Source organism: Melozone crissalis, unplaced genomic scaffold (assembly GCF_028551555.1).
Source record: "Melozone crissalis strain CALT ecotype California unplaced genomic scaffold, PUWL_Pcris_2 ptg000231l_1, whole genome shotgun sequence".
Lineage (NCBI taxonomy): Eukaryota > Metazoa > Chordata > Aves > Passeriformes > Passerellidae > Melozone > Melozone crissalis.
The window spans coordinates 775,037-790,377 of NW_026535993.1; the positions used below are offsets into that span (position 1 = coordinate 775,037).

General features: G+C 53.0%; 1 pseudogene; it reads left to right on the plus strand.

Moving 5' to 3' along the window:
• The first annotated feature begins 4,825 nt into the window (after positions 1 to 4,825).
• On the plus strand, positions 4,826 to 9,409 carry LOC128949379 (olfactory receptor 14J1-like; annotated as a pseudogene).
• The last annotated feature ends 5,932 nt before the right edge of the window (positions 9,410 to 15,341 follow it).

A 15,341-nucleotide genomic window follows, 5' to 3' on the forward strand; every position in this document is an offset into this window, starting at 1 on the left:
GTGTTTCCAAGGACAGTTTAATTTCTCTCGGTGGCCGTGGCAGCCAAACCCAGCAGTGGGGTCAGTGCAGTGCCCATGGCCACAGCCCCTTGCAGTGGCCCAGTGCAGCTTGGGCTGATGATCCACCCTCACAGCTGGCCCAGGGCAGCTCTGCAGTGCCTTTGGTGGCACCTGGGGCTGGCACACACCTGAGCAGTGTGTCTGTTTGCAGTGGGGAAACTCAGGAGTTTCAGATTGCTTCAAAAAATCCCAAAAAGGGAAAACCCCTCTTAGGCTGAGTGCAGCCAGCTCTGCAAGCACAGCAGGTCCTAGGGGAGTGAGGACAGACAGGATGGGGCTGGGCAATGTGGAGCAAGGTTGTCCACACTGGGTCAGAGCTCCAGGCACAGCTCCTGTGAGCAGGCCAGAGCTGCTGAGGAGAGACCCTGGGTCAATATCAATCACAGAATGCTGCAATCATCTCTGATGTAAAGAGAAATAAATTAAAATACTTCATTTCTAATAGGAATGTGTATTTCTTACAAGTTCTTTGAAATCTTTCCCAATAACATGACTAGCAAAAATTTAATGACCCTCACAGGGCATTCATGTTGTTTACATCAGACTCAGTGACTGAGAGTGACTTCAAAAAACTTCTCAAGAACTCAAAGTTAAATTGAAACTCCAAAGTTCCTTGAAGTTTTAATGGGTCCCACTGAGGGACATGACTGAGAAAGTATCCCCAGGTTACAGTTAGAGCAGAACACTGGAGGCAGTGATGACAGCTGGGGACAAACAAGGCCGAGGTGTCTCTGGTGCTGAGCAAAGCTGGATGTGTTTGAGGAATGCAAAGGGCCAAGGCCTGAGCCCCAGCCCCTGGCCAGGCAGATGCTGTCCCTCCCTCCTTGCTCAGGGCTCTTGCCGGGATGGGCACTGGCATGTGGGGATGTGCAATGGCAAGGGCAGGAGCATGGGGCGGCCCCTGCCAGGCTGCTGAGCAGGGACAAGGAGGCAATGAGGCCCCGGGCCTGCAAGGGTCACTTGTCTCCTGCTCCTGCCTCAGGCCCAGGCCCAGCAGCCATGGCCAAAGTGCTGCCCAAGTTGGCTCTGGCAGGGCTGTCTTGCAGCTGCTGCACATGCCTGTGCCCTGTGCAGCCCAGGCTGTGCTACGCTGTCCCTGCCCTGCGCCTCTGTCCCTGCAGGCTGTCGGCATCCCCCGGCTGCCCCACCTGGCTGGCCCCTTCCTTTGCTGACAGCTCTGCCTCCTGCCTGCCTCTGCCTGCCCACACAGAGCCTGGGGCTGATACCAAAAGGCTTCATTGCATGTTTACCCTGCCTGTGAACTTTCAGCACATGAACAAGGCATGCAGGGGCTGCTTCCCCAGCAAGGATGGTTGGAAGAGAAGAAGAAGACATCTGGCTCAAGGGTGCAGGGATAGAGAAAACAAGGAGTGAATCTGGGAACTTGGAGTGGGTTTTTTGGAAGTGGGTAAATTGTAATTCATATTTAGGGTCTGTATATAAGGAACACCCTGGTACAATTACATGTACACATATGGTTAGGAGTTATCCCATTTTGGACCTTAAGCCTGAATAAATGATTCCCTCTGAAATAGCAAATTAGTGGTAGGGAGCCTTATTCTGATATTTCAGAGATTTGGTGATAGTGGTCCCTCACAGACCCAAGGAGTCAGCTGTGACACTGTGCAAACTCATGGAACAAAGGGTCCATGGTGACCCAGCAGAACCCCACAGAACCAAAATCCATTTTGGCACCTTGGGGCCACATTGAACCAATGATCCATTGTGATGCTGTGGATCCAAGGAGACCATTGTGACCTGAGAAACCTCTTGGAACCAAGGGACCATTGTGATGCAGGAAGGCCTGGTGGAACCAGGAGCCAGGAGCAGGAGACAAGTGACCCTTGGTGGCCTGGGGCTTCATTGCCTCCTTGTCCCTGCTCAGCAGCCTGGCAGGGGCCGTCCCATGCTCCTCCCCTTGCGTTGCACATCCCCACATGCCAGTGTCCATCCCAGCAAGAGCCCTGAGCAAGGAGGGAGGGACAGCATCTGCCTGGCCAGGGGCTGGGGCTCAGGCCTTGGCCCTTGGCATTCCTCAAACACATCCAGCTTTGCTCAGCACCAGAGACACCTTAGCCTTGTTTGTCCCTAGCTGTCATCATTGCCTCCAGTGTTCTGCTCTAACTGGAACCTGGGGACACTTTCTCAGTCATGTCCCTCAGTGGGACCCATAAAACTTCAAGAAAATTTGGAGATTGATTGTGACTTTAAATTCTTGAGAGATTTCTTCAACTCTCTCTCAGGGACTGATGTTCAGGGACTCAGCACCCAACCCACAAGAGAAGTTCCTTGTGCAGTGTCTCTGCTGCTGGGATGGGCCAGGCTCCTGGCACAGAGGCAGCTCCTGGCAAGGGCAGCAGAGCTGCAGAGAGACAGCTCTGGCCAGGAGCAGCTCCTCTCCCAGCCCAGCAGGGCTGGGGCTCTGCCTGCAGCCACCCGGGCACAGCACAGAGGCACAGAGAGAGCAGAGGCAGCCTGGGCTAGGAGGGTGATTGAGCTCTTGCCAGGGGACAAATTTTCCCAGGGTTTGAATGAATAATTCTCTGCCTCTAGGAAAGTTAAAATTCGATTCCTGGAGGCTTCTCCTAAGGCTGGCACATCCCACAGTTTCCATGATCTTTTGCAAGCCCTCACCCAGTTCCTCCTCTGCAGAGGAGGCGGCCATAGGGCAGACAGGGGAGTATCTGCAGGCGGCAAGGGCAGGCAGCACAAGTGACGAAGAGGTTAAAGGGGTGGGGTGGGCGGACAGGAGAGACCCCATCAGGGGAGAAATCTGCACAGCCCCTGGACACAGTGAGTCTCTGGCTGCAGAGCAATGCAGGTGAGTTCCTGGAAGTGTCTCTGAAAATGCCAGCACTGACAGGACCTGTCAGGATGGCTCTCCTGGATGTCCTGGTGTGGAGCAGAAGAAGCTCCAGAGTGAGGCTTCCCTGCTGCCCCCTCAGAGGCGCAGGACAGGTCCCTGCAGGGACAGGCAGAGCTGCCCCAGGACCGTGGGGTGGAGATGGGCTCTGTGAGCCCTGGCAGGGAGCGGAGCTGGGCACAGCGAGACGCTGCTGGCAGGAACAGCCCCACTCAGCAGAGACACGGGCAGGGAGGGACAGGGAGCTGCTGCCACAAATGCTGACCAGGGGGATGTGGCACCTTCCTGCTGTCCCTGTGGCTCAGGCACCTTCCCCCAGCAGCTCCTCCCTGGGCTCCTTTCCCATCTTAAACAGAGCCCCTGCCCTCATCCCACGGGGGCTCGGCTGTGCAGAGCCCCTGCAGCAGCCAGAGCCCAGGGAAGGAAGGACAAGCCCCTGATTTCCATCAGTCTCTATGTCCCTGCTGTCCCCTGGCAGGAGCATTGTGACATTTCTCTGCCATCTCCAGGTGCCTGTGCTGTCCTTGTTGCCACCATTGGGGTTTCTGAGGCAGAGCCAGGGTTTGGGGCTGGCAGGTGCCCGTCCAGGCAGGGACCCTTTGGATCCTGTTGCAGAGATGTGTCTGTGGGAGCAGAGTGCCCAGGTGCCCTCAGGGCCGTTCAGCTCATTCCCTGGGTGTCCTGCAGGGCTGCAGGATGCCCTCCAGAAGGGCACAGCTCTCCTGTGCTGTTTCTGGGCTGCCTGGGATCCCCATGGAGGAGACAGCTCAGTGGCAGGGCCAGGGAAATGCTGCTGGGCAGCTGCACCTGGGCACTGCAATGATCCCTCTGTGCACCACCCTGGCAGGAGACAGCTGAGATCCTCATGAGGCACTCTGGGAGAAGGCGAGGGCTCTGTCCATCTGCTCTCTGCCCAGAGCCCTCTGCCCTCAGCACTGCCCTGTTTCTCTTAGGGGAACTCCTCTGGGTGCCTCTCCTTCAGCTCCAAGCTGCCAGCAAGGGGCAGCTGAGAACAGCCCTGATGGGCAGAGCTGCTCTCTTGTCCCTGCACTGAGAGTCCATCCCTGTGCCTCTCACACCCACACGGTTTCATCTGCAGTGCTTTAGAAATGTCAGGGATTTCAAACACTCACAACCACTCCTAACTGTGGCAGGTGCAGCTGGATGAAAAAACACAAGGAATTTCCTCAGCTCAGTTCTTCAGATGGGCAAACTGCAAACAGCAGGACTGAAAAGCATTCTGGTGTTTGACGAGTCCATTTAATTGGTGATCACCCAGCCTTCTCAGTTGCCTCTCACTGAACAAAAAGAAGGAATCCTCTGGAGCCTGTTTGGGAGCCCCTGGTCTCAATGCCTGAAAAACCCAGGTCCCAGGTGAGGAGAATGCAGAGAAGTGGTTCCAAAAAGAGAGATCCTGAATGTTGAATTGCTGTAGGATATGCAATATATCTTGCTCTGTGTTGAGCCCGGCTCTCTCCTGCCTTTTCCTCCTCAGCAGAAAACCATTTCCTAAGGCAGCAAATGTTCAACAGCAGCTCCATCAGGCACTTCCTCCTGCTGGCATTGGCAGACACACGGCAGCTGCAGCTCCTGCACTTCTGCCTCTTGCTGGCCATCTCCCTGGCTGCCCTCCTGGGCAACGGCCTCATCATCAGCGCCGTAGCCTGCGGCCACCACCTGCACACGCCCATGTTCTTCTTCCTGCTCAACCTGGCCCTCAGCGACCTGGGCTCCATCTGCACCACTCTCCCCAAAGCCATGCACAATTCCCTCTGGGACACCAGAGACATCTCCTACTCAGGATGTGCTGCACAGGTTTTCTTCTTTCTCTTCTTTATCACAACAAAATTTTCCCTCCTGACCATCATGTGCTACGACCGCTACGTGTCCATCTGCAAACCCCTGCACTACGGGACCCTCCTGGGCAGCAGAGCTTGTGCCCACATGGCAGCAGCTGCCTGGGCCAGTGCCTTTCTCAATGCTCTGCTGCACACAGCCAATACATTTTCCCTGCCCCTGTGCCATGGAAATGCCCTGGACCGGTTCTTCTGTGAAATCCCACACATCCTCAAGCTCTCCTGCTCCAATTACTACCTCAGGAAAATAAAAGTTTCTGTTTTCACTGTCTCCATAGCTTTTGGTTGTTTTGTGTTCATTGTTTTTTCCTATGTGCAGATCTTCAGGGCTGTGCTGAGGATCCCCTCTGAGCAGGGACGGCACAAAGGCCTTTTCCACCTGCCTCCCTCACCTGGCTGTGGTCTCCCTGTTTTTCAGCACTATCGTGTTTGCTCACCTGAAGCCCCCCTCCATCTCCTCCCCATCCCTGGATCTGGCAGTGTCAGTTCTGTACTCGTTGGTGCCTCCAGCCCTGAACCCCCTCATCTACAGCCTGAGGAACCAGGAGCTCAAGGCTGTAATGTGGAGACTGATGACTGGATGGTTTCAGAAACAATAAACTGCTGGCCAGTTTCTGCAAGTCACTCCTAATAAGAGTCATCTTTGATAGTACTTGGGTTTGGTCGTTTGTTCTTTTTATTCCTTTGTTTTAGTTTTTAAATATTGTCCACAAAGGCATGCCATTGTTTGTGCCATTTCTCATTTTGTTTCTCTCCATCTTCCCTGTGGCCACAGATTGTACCAATAAGGTCCTGTGCTCTCAGTGGCTTTAAATAAACTAAAGGATCTCCCAGAAAAGTTTTCTGCAGAGATACCCATTTCCTTGCCTACTATGGACCTGCAGCAGCAATGTCTGTGTGCAGAGCTGGGGGTATGTCAGGGGCTGCACAGCAGCTATGCTCCTGCTGGCCACACCACTCCTAATCCAGGCCAGGAGCCATTGGCCTTCCTGCCCACCCGGGCACAGTGCTGCCTCATGTCCAGCCTGCTGTCCATCAGTGCCCCAGGTCCCTTTCTGCCTGGCCGCTGTCCAGCCACTCTGTCCCCAGCCTGTAGCGCTGCAGGGGTTGTTGTGGCCAAAGTGCAGGACCTGGCACTTGGTTGTGTTCAACCTCACCTTGTTGGATTTGGGCCCTGGATCCAGCCTGTCCAGGGCCCTCTGCAGAGCCCTCCTACCCTTGAGCCGATCCACACTCGCACTCAACTTTTGATATCCCTTGCTTCATGGGCCCCTGGAGTGTCACAAGGGTCTCCATGATTCCAGGAGGTTCCACAGAGTCACAATGGCCTCTTGATTCTAAAGGGCCCCTCGGTTTCACAGTGTTCTGTGTTCTCCCTGGACCCCGCAGTGTCACAATGGCCTCTTAGTCCCAAGGGGCACCACATTGTCAAAACTGTTTCCTTCATTCCATGAGTGTGCTCAGTGCAAAAATGGGCTCTTTGTTCCATGGGGCCCTGCATTGTCAGAATGGCCCCATTGTCACACAAGGCCGCACAATGTCACAACAGTCTCCTCATTTCTACAAAGCCACACAGTGTTACAACAGTCTTCTGAATTCCATGAGGCGGCAGAGTCCCAAAATGGACTCCTTGGTTTGATTTAGCCCTGCACTGTGAGAAGAGACCCTTGGTTTTATGATGCCACGCAGTATCACAATCATCACAGAATCACAGGCTGCAAAAGACCTTGGAGATCAGCAACTCCAACCTGTGACCCAACACCACCTTGTCACCCAGACCATGGCACTGAGTGCCACATCCAGTCTTTCCATAAACACCTCCAGGGACAGCTCCAGTGAGTCCATCAGCTCCCTGGGCAGCCCCTTCCAATGGCCAATCGACTTTTCTGTGAAGAACCTGTTCCAAATGTCCAGTCTAACCCTCCCTTGGCACATCTTAAGCTGTGTCCTCTTGTCCTGTCACTGTTCCCTGTCAGAAGAGCCCGATCCCCCCTTGGCTGCGCCCTCCTGTCAGGGAGTTGCAGAGGGTGAAGAGGTCTCCCCTGAGCCTCCTCTTCTCCAGGATAAACAACCCCAGCTCCCTCAGCCACCCCTCATAGGACTTGTGTTCCAGACCCCTCACCGGCCTTCTTGCCCTTCTCTGGACACGCTCCAGCCCCTCCATGGCCTTCCTAAATTGGGGGCCCAGGAATGGACACAGCAGTAGAGGTGTGGCCTCAGCAGTGCTGAGTGCAGGGGAAGAATCACTGCCCTGCTTCTGCTGGCCACACCATTCCTGATCCAGGCCAGGAGCCATTGGCCTTCTTGCCCATCTGGCTCAGCAGGTCCCCAGCTGCTTCCTTCTGGATTTCAGGGGGGCTGTTCTGCTCCCTGTGCCCATCCACCAGCTCAGGAGAACACTTGTCCTGAGGGCAACCTGTCCTAATGTTGAAAACTGGGGCAAAGAAGGTGTTAAGCAGCTCAGCTTTTCCTTATCCTTAGTTACTCTACTCCTCACTGCATCCAATAAAGATTAGATGTTCTACTTATCCGTCCTTTTGCTATTAATTTATTTTTAAAAACATTTTTTAATATTTTTCACAGAAATGGCCTGGTTAAGATCTAATTGACCTTTCACCACTCTACTTTTCCTTCTGCATGACCTAACAACATCCTTAAACACTTCCTAAGATGCCTGATCTTCTTTCCAATGGTGATTCACCCTCTTTTTTCCTGAGTTCCCACAAAAGTTCATGCCCAGCCAGGACAATAATTTTCCTCTCTGGTTCAACTTCGGCACAGAGGGACAGGCTGCTCCTTCCCCCTTAAGATTCCTTTCTTGAGGTGTATCCATCCTTCCTGGACACCTTTGTTTTTAAGGGCTGTTTCCCGTATAAAATGAGTACCTGATTCAGTACTCTCCAAATCTGCATCCTGAATCCAAGGTCTGCCCTCCCTAATTCCAGTGATAAAGTTTTGTTGCTGCCCCTCCTTCTTTCACAGAATATTGGAAACTTGATTATTTCATGGTCACTGGACGGAGGCAGCCTTCAACCACCATATCTCCCACCAGCCCTTCTCTGTTTGTGAACAGCAGCAGACAGAGCTTTCCTTGGGAGTGGGATTGTTACCAAAAATTTGGCACAATAATATAACTCCATTACCCCAGTGTAGCATTAAGAAGCAGCATTCTTTATTTGGCCAGATGCACAGGGGGATAGCTCTTCCCAAAGCCATGCATGCTGAGGGCAGGAAAATTTCTGTTTACATTCTGTATTTTGCACACATATTCATTGATTTTCCTGAACTAAACAAACGTATGATAATCATGTCTCCAAAATCATTAACATATGTCCCCTCCCCTTTTGCATGCATTCTCCTGTCCTGGGGGGTCTCTGGTGGTCCCTGGTGCTCATGGACCCCAATGTTCCAGTGGGCCTGGCTGAGCTGGCAGGACACTGAGGCTGGTGAATTTCAGTTCTCCTTCTCACACAATGGGCATTGTGTGGTTTCCACAGGCCTGGGGTTTTGGAGAACCAGCATTGTGTGTGTTCACCTGGTGTAGACAATTTATCATCTGGTAACATGAGATCACAGAGTGGGCTATGACATTACAGAGTGAGTTATGTGATGTCATCAAGCAGCTACGGCATCATAGGCTGTCTCTGTGACATCACAGAGCCAGCTGTGAAACCACAGGGCAGAGGTCAGACATCATAGAGGAGATAATGACAACACAGAGTCGGCTGTGACATCAGAGACCATCTGTGTGACATTGATAATGAGTTGTGACATCACAGAGCAGGCTGTGACATCACGGGGAGGGGGTGGGAGCGTGACGTCACAGAGCGGACTATGACACCAGAGGGTTGGCTGTGACATCAGAGACCATCTGTGTGACATTGATAATGAGTTGTGACATCACAGAGCAGGCTGTGACATCACAGGAGATCTGTGTAAAGTCACTGGGTTGGTCACTCTGCCCCAGCTCCCCCTAACAGTTTCCCTCCAGAAGTCCAATGCTGCTCATGCCCAGCAGGGTCCCTGTCCCCCTGGTGTAGTAAACACCACAGGTTTAGCAAAGGAGCCATGAAGGATCTGAACAATAGGAATGCAGACACAGCAGCAAAGAAGCTTCCTGACTCCATGGACATCTGCCCTATAACCTATCCCTATAGCCATGTAAGTCAATATCTTGTTAACCCTACTATTGGTCACTTATGGTCCCTCTAACCCTTTGCCATTGGTCAAGATTGGATTGGGGCCAAGGCTATAAAAGTAGCATATTGTACCCCTACTAACTTAGAAGAAGAAGAAGAAGAAGAGCTGAGACCCTTCACGGACCCTTCCAATAAAGCCATCTTTGTGGAATGGCCAGTGTCTTCTTCTTTCTCCTCTCTTTCCGTCTGCTGAAGCCTCAAGCCAAGGGCAAGCTGCCTAGCAAGCAAAGCTGAAATCATAAAAGCTGGCTAATCACTATAAGAGCTGAATATCCCCCTGCTTGCTAGGGGCTGACCCGCGACCTTGATCTAAGCGAGCTGGCCTCTGGCACTCCGTCCCCTTGGGGGCTGAGCTCTGGAGCTGTAATACCTTGCCCTAGGATAAGACCAATTAAGGCTTCATTACCCCGGAATCCCCCCAGCCCACCTAAAGGCACAGCCCCCCTCAAGGATGTTCCTAAAGATCAACCCCAAAAGCTGACATTAGGACAAGGGGCAAGGGCCGGGTGACCAGGACATCCGGGATGTGGATTATCCAGGTCACTGGGGCCTGGTTTGGGGTCCCAGGACAGGAAAGATGTCTGGCAGCTGGAGCAGGGCCTGGGAAGGGCCTCCAAGGTGAGGCTGGAGCCCTTGGGCTGTGAGCAGAGGCTGAGGGAGCTGGGCTGGTCCAGTCCAGAGCAGGGAAGGCTGAGGGGCTCCTCATCCCAGCCTGGCAGTGCCAGCCAGGAGGGGATGGAGAACACAGAGCCAGGCTCTTCACCGGGGGGCCTGGGGGGAGACAAAAGCCAATGGGTGGGAGGGGAAAGAGGGGAGATCAGCCAGGACAGGAGGAGATGAAATGAGTCAGGCTGGTTTCAGCATTTTCTCAACACCAAAAGCAGCCTGAAACCCTTCTCCATGTACCACTGACAGCTTTGCAAATCAGGAACTGTTCAGGCTGCTTTGCCCCTACTCCAGGATGGGCATCCTGATACAAGAACTTCACTGTGTTTATATCTATCACAGAAACATATTTTTCTAAAAGATATTTTAGTATGGAAATCACTTGCGGATGGTGGACATGTCAGACGCTGCTGAGACCATGCACATGGCTCAGGGAAGAGCATGATTGTTATTGAATTGTGTCCTGTTCAACCATGGTCTGTTGGCCATAAAGAGAAACTTTCTCTGCTCTGAGTCCCACCAGTTCCTGACCGCCAAAGGACACAAACCTGGTGAGTTCTGGCTCCCACTCCAGTGGTGGCACCTGCACCTCCCTCCATCCCCAGAGCAGAGCTCCCTTGTCCCAGAGAGTCCCTGGCAGTGCAGGGATGAAGGAAACAGGACAGGCTGTGGGGATCAGGGACAGGGCACAGCCAGGGATTTGGGGTGGTTGTGAGCCCAGGGCAGGACGTGGCCCCTGGCCGTGCTGAACCTCATCCCATTGTCCTGGTCCCATGGCTCCAGCCTGGACAGATCCCTCTGCAGAGCTTCCTGCCCTCCAGCACAGCCACACTGCCACCCAGCTTGGGCTCACCTGAGAACTGACTGAGGGTGCCCTCGATGGCCTCATCCAGATCAGCAATAAAGAGATTTCACTGACCTGGCCCCAATCCTGAGCCCTGGGAACACCTCTGGATGTGACTCCATTTCTCAGCTGCTCTGAGTGACAGGGGTTGGATGAGGGAAATGGTGGGGAGGGGGTAGGGACAAAGTGTGATTGATTGTCAGCCATGAAGGGTCTTGATTTTCATATCTGTTCAGACTGCATGAGGAGGGGCTGGGGATCAATATCTACTGGGGATTGCTGATACCAATCTATAAACAGGAAAAGAAAACTAAACACGACTAAATAATTCTGTCTGCATTGTTTTCAATATCGTAGATTCACTTTGAATACACTTCTGAAATTTGTCTAATTAAGCACAGAAGAACTGAAGATTTGAATTATTCCCTCGGCCTTCTCTTGTTTGGGTGTTTTGAACAAATGTTTATGAGCCTTTGTCACTGAATTCCTGAACTGAAGAGCTCAACAAAGAAGAGGCCTCTGTAAAAGTAAAATTTATCACACGCCTACAAGGTGCTGAGGATCCATCCTCATCAAAGCAGAAATGAACAGAAATGGGCACAGCTTTGTGGCTGGCCCAGCTTTGGGATGGGCCCTGGGCCTGGAGCAGGAGCAGCTCTTGAGGGCCCCAAGGCCACGGCTCTTGTGCTGCCCTGGGCAGATGGGATGGCAGCAGGGGCTGCAGAGCTCTCAGCATCTCCTGCAGAGGAGAGCAGGGCACCCAGGGAGCCTCCTTTCCTTTGGCCAGGCACATTCCCCCATGGTGGGGCTGAGTCCTGTGGCAGCTGCAGCTGCTGCTGTGCCCTTGCCAGGGGCTGAGGCCGTGGGGCAGTGCCCAGAGCAGCCTGGCCTGAGCAGAGCTGTGGGGCCAGAGCCGGCTGGGCTGGGCTGGGGAGAGGCCCTTGGTGCTGCCCAGAGCTCAGGGCAGCTGACAGAGCTTGCAGGGAGCTGGGCTGGGCTCAGAGAGCCTGGCCCAGAAACCATCAGTGTCCATCTCAGCCTGGCTGAGCCTGCAGGGGCCAAGAAGAGCAGCCCAGGGTCTGCAAGTTCTCTGGGTGGGAGCTGAGCTTGGGAGCCCTTGAGCCCTGCCAAGTGCTGGGGCTGCACCTGCAGCTCCAGAGGAGATGGGACAGATGAGAGCAGGGACAAATCATTCCTGCTGGATTCTTTCTTGTGTTTGCTTGTACAGTGACCAGGATCCATATTTAGAGGAGGTGTTTTGTGTCAGATAACACTGGTAGAGTGAAAAGAATAATATTATGAACCTGAAAATAATATTTCATGCATAAGACACACTGAGGAAACAAAAGACACATATGATCAGAAGAGCAGCTGAGTTTTTTAGAGGATGAGAGACCCATTGATGTTCAAACCTGTAGTCAAACCTGTTCAAATACTTTCCTCAGGCCTTTCTTGAGATGAGAGGTGACCAACAGAGGCCAAGGCCAGCCAGAGCTCTCTGTCCTGGCAGCTTTTGTCATGGATTCCCTTGCATATAGAGAATTTTTCAGAGGGAGTATAAGTTTTGACTGTGAGAACCTGGGAAGACAGATGGTTCTTTTCCACATTAAGGAAAGCACAGAGTCCCAGTTCTCCAGGGGCTGATGAGAGGCAGCCCTCAGCATTCTAAGATCAGCTGGACCTTTTCAGTGGCCCCTGGGAGGCCAAACCAGCCAAACCTGTTCCATCTCCCCTTGGTTCCATGAGGCCCTGCAGTGTCACAATGTTCTCCTTGCTTCTGCAGTGTGGCCCCGTGCTTCCATGAGACCGTGCAGGGTCACAGTGGCCCTTTGGTTCCGTGGGGCCCCACAGTGTCACAATGGTCTCCATGATTCCATGGGGCCTTGCAATTCCACAATGCTCTCCATGGATCCACGGTGCCCTGCAGGATCACAACGGACCTTTGGTTCCACGAGGCCCTGAAATGCAGCAATGGCCTCTTGGTTCCACAAAGCCCTGCTGCTTCACACTGGCCCCTTGGGACCATATGGCCCAGCAGAGCCACAGTGATGGCCTTGGTACCACGAGGCCTCACAGTGTCACCATGATCCCCACAGGAAGGAAACCACACAGCCCCAGTGTTTCAGGAGCTGATGAACTGCAGTCACCAGAGGCCAAGGCCAGGCCTGTCTGTCTGTCCTGGCAGCTTTGTCTTGGAGGAGCTCTTGGATATTGGAAATTTTGAATGTGGAATCCCAATTTCAGCCATTTCTCCCTGGAGGAGAAGGCCAGTTCTTTTCCACAGAAAGGAAAGAATGGAGCCCCTGTGCTTGGAAGACAGGTGAGAGCCAGCCCTCAGGAGGCCAAGGCCAGCCAGACCTGGCTGGACAGGCAGCTTTTGTGTAGAAGCAATCAATGGATATAGGACTTTTGCAGGTGGAATCCCAATTTTAGCCATGAGCACTTGCAAAAACATAGTTCTTTTCCATAGGAAGGAAAGGGTGGAGCCTCAGTGTTTGAAGGCAGGTGAGACCGAAATTTCAGGAAGACCAGGTCAGCCAGACTTGCTGGCAATGGCAGATTTTGTCTGGGAACAATCCCTGGATATTGGGAATTTTGGAGACGGAATCCTTTTTTGGCCATGGATGCTTGAATGAGAAGGGCAGTTCTTTTCCAATTGAAGGAAAGCCCAGAGCCCCAGGGTTTCAGGGGTACAAGAGAAGAGACCTTCAACATGCCAAGGGCAGTTGGACCAGTCAGACCAAGCCAACCAGACCAGTTCCCTGCTCCCTTGTTCCATGAGGCCCTGCAGTTTCACAGTGGTGGTGTCATATTGGATCCTTGGTTCCATCAGGCCCAGATGTGTCACACTGGCCTCTTGTTTCCATGGGGCTCCAGTGTCACAATGGTCCCTTGCTTCCATGAGGCCTGGCAGTGTCACAGGGGTTTCCTTGGTGCTGCAGTGTCACAATGGACCCTTGTTTCCATGAAGACTTGCAGTGTCACAGGGGTCTCCTGGACCCATGAGGCCCTGCAGAGCCCCTTGTTTCAATGAAGCATCAAATTGTCAGAATGGCCTCCAGGATTCCATGAGGCCCCACAATGTCCCAATGGACCGTTGGTTCCATGGGGTCCTGCAATGTTCATGGATCCTTAGTTCCTGCAGTGTCACAATGGCCTCCTTGGTTCCAAGGTGCCACACAGTGTGACAACTTCCCCTTGGTCTGCCAAGACTCCAGAGTGTCACAATGGTTCCTTGCTTGCATGAGGCCTTCTAGTGTCACAATGGTCTCCATGATCCCACAAGGCCTTGCAGTGTCACAACAGACCATTGGTTTCATGGAGCCCCAGAGTGTCACTATGGTCCCCTTGATTCCACAAGGCTCTGAAGTGCCACAATGGCCCTTTGGTTCCACAAGGCCTCCAAGTGTAAAAATGGCCTCTATGGTTCCATGTGGCCACGCTGTGTCACAATGGACCTTTGGTTCCATGATGCCCCAGAGTGTCACAACGGTATCTTGGTTCCACAGTGTCAGAATGGACCCTTCATCCCATGGACACCCACAGTGTTCACTGCAATGCCCTTGATTCCACCAGGCCCTGCCATGCTCTAATGGCCCCTTGGTTCCACTGGGTCCCAAAGTGTCAGAACAGTCTCCATTGTTCCATAAGGCCCCGCAATGTCACTGTGCTCCCCTTGGTTCCACAGGGCCCCACAGTGGAACAATGGACTCTTGGTTCCATGAGGTTCCTCAGTCCCAATGGTCTCCTTGGATCCGCAGTGTCACAATTGCCCCTTGGCTCTGTGTGGCCACTCTGTGTCACAACGGCTCATGGTTCCATGAGGCTACACAGTTTAAAAAAGGACCCTTGGTTCCATCAGGCCTTGCTGTGTCACAATGGACTTGTGCTTCCATGAGCTCTCACACTGCCAGCAGCAGTCTCCTTGGTTCTGCAGTGTCACCATGGACCCTTTGTTTCATGATGTCCCGCAGTAGAACACGGTCACTATGGTTCCGTGAGGTTCTGCAGTGCCACAATGGACCCATGGTTCCACCAGGCCTTGCTGTGTCACAATGGCCCCTTGGTTCCAAGAGGTTTCTCAGGGTCACAATGGTCTTCTTGGATCCGCAGTATCACAATGGACCATTGGTCCAATGTGGCCCCAATGTGCCCAAATGGATTTTGGTTCCATGGGGTTCTGCTGTGTCACAATGGACCCTTTGTTCCATGAGTTTGCACAGTATCACAGCTGACTCCTTGGTTCTGTGAGGGACCACTGTCACCAACTCTCTGAAATATCAGAAAAAGGGTCCTGAACACTCATTTGCTATTTCAGAGAGTGTCATACATTCAGGACTGAGCTCTAGTGAGGGATAAATGCTAATCTTACTTGGACATGTAATTCTATCACTGTGTTGCCTATAAACAGTTAGTGAATGCCACTTAGAATTTACCCACTTCCATAAAATCCACTCCAAGTTCCCAGATTCACTCCTTGTTTTCTCTATCCCTGCACCCTTGAGCCAGATGTCTTCTTCTTTTCTTCCAACCATCCTTGCTGTGAAAGCGGCCCCTGCATGTCTTGTTCCTGTGCTGAAAGTTCACAGGCAGGGTAAAAGTGGAATGAACCCTTTTGGTATCAGCCCCAGGCTTTGTGTGGGCAGGCAGAGGCAGGCAGGAGGCAGAGCTGTCAGCAAAGGAAGGGGCCAGCCAGGTGGGGCAGCTGGGGGATGCCAACAGCCTGCAGTAACAGAGGCGCAGGGCAGGGACACCGTAGCACAGCCTGGGCGGCACAGGGCACAGGCATGTGCAGCAGCTGCAAGACAGCCCTGCCAGAGCCAACTTGGGCAGCACTTTGGCCATGGCTGCTG